This window comes from Corvus brachyrhynchos, unplaced genomic scaffold (assembly GCF_000691975.1).
Source record: "Corvus brachyrhynchos isolate BGI_N302 unplaced genomic scaffold, ASM69197v1 scaffold716, whole genome shotgun sequence".
In the NCBI taxonomy this organism is placed as follows: Eukaryota; Metazoa; Chordata; class Aves; order Passeriformes; family Corvidae; genus Corvus; species Corvus brachyrhynchos.
This window is the reverse complement of record NW_008238433.1, coordinates 203,274-205,249: the sequence shown is the minus strand read 5'-3', so window position 1 is coordinate 205,249 and position 1,976 is coordinate 203,274.

Here is a 1,976-nt window from a genome sequence, read left to right as displayed (position 1 = left end):
CTTACTGCATTCCATCTCGTATGAAGAAATGTTTAAATAGTAAACAATTAATAATAGAAATTTGACATGAATCAAACAGTTTTACAGAAGTTTTTTAGAGGTTCACAGTATTTCCTGCAGTCAGGGAAGGTTGTTGCTGAAGACTTAATAATACAAATCTGTCACAAACTATTGCTCCTTTTGCTTCCCACAGCCAAAAAATGGTATAAAAATCTGCAAAGAAAATTAAGCAGTACCATCTTCAGCATGCATTATCTCACTCATTATTTAAACGTCTGTTTTTCAACAGTATCTCCTCTAACTGCTATATTTAGAGAAAACTTTTTATTTGAAAGACACAGATTGAATTTTAACCATTCTTGTTTAATATAGTATTACGTGTATTTTCAGGCCATATGCATTCTCTTCCACATCAGGCTCCCTCCATCAGCATGGTTTTAGCTCAAGAATTAAAGGTCTGGATTGACCAGGGCAAAATCCTAAAAATGAAGTCCTTCAAACATCAGATTGAAGGGGCTGTTCCAGTTTGTCATGCAACAAATTATTGTTTCAGAGATCCAGTTCAGAGTGCTGTATCACACACAGAGATAAATGCTCATTATGCTACCAGAAATAACACACGAAGTCCTCATTCCATTAGTGTGGACTTCTAGAACTCTTAAATGCAATTTCCTTATATTACATAATGATAATGGGCTGAGAAAGATGAGCTTGATAAATGATGATTCAAGTCTGCAAGGAAGCAGAAGGAAATTCTCAGGATTATCTTCTGGCACAGTAATATAAAATCTGGTATAATTTTTATGGAAAATGCTGTAACATTTTAGAATTATTTTTGTAATTTTATCACCTTTTCTGAAAAAATCTATACATCTACACAGAATGCCAGAGCAATAGGCTGACAGAAATCTCATTAAGTTAAACCAGAAGTTCAAAAAAAAGAGCAGGAAACACTTATTCACTGTGAGGGTGACTGAGCATTGGCACAGGTTGCTGGAGTCAATACAGAAGTCATCCGGACATGGTCCTGGGCACCCAACTCTGGGTGGCCCTGACTGAGCAGGGGGTTAGACCAGATGGCCTACAGAGGTCTCGTCCAGCTTCAACCAGCCTGTGATTCTTTACCACTGAGCAGCCAACTGTCAGTCTGTGAGTTCAAAAATAAAAGCTTCTGTACTCAAGAAAACATGGGGAGTTTATTTTAGCAGTAGTACAAAGGTAACACTACTTCCTCAATGCTGCAAAATAAATTTTCCACTGGAATGTTCTTAGACCATGCAGCAGTACCACAACAGTCTGTAAAATACAGGCCGTTGCCCACCTCTTTGCTGTTTGTTGCACTTTTATCACCTTCTCACACTAGAGTGGCTGCTGTGAGCTCACTGTTTCTGGGCCAGCGCTCCACAACCATGTGTGACTTTTTATTACACATTGTGCTTATCCCTTCTAATGACTCAGTGCAATAATACACACCACATTCCATTGTTACTTCAAGTGAAGACCATGAGGGAACAGGGGCAGACTCAGGTCCACTCAGTATGGGATTAATCACTGTTAATTAAGTATTCCCTTGCAAACATACAGTTCCTAAACACTTGAGGACTTCAAATACCCTCTTCATCACTGCTTCATCCAATAGCGAACAAGCCTACAATCCAAGCTATTTGGTGCAGAAAAATGTGCCATAATTTTTTCTTTTTTAATCCAGGACAGGCAGTATGCAAACTATTGCATGTTTTTATGCCTCTCTGTTTTAGTTTTAGGACTAGGATGCAAACATCATTCTGTCTTGCAAATCCACAGGCAGTGTTCTAGACAGCGTGACTCATTAAGAGGAGAGTGTTTCAGCCACAGCATTTTCTTGGCACACCTACAGAGAGGGAATCCATCCATCCATCCATCCATCCATCCATCCATCCATCCATCCATCCATCCATCCATCCATCCATCCATCCATCCATCCATCCATCCATCCA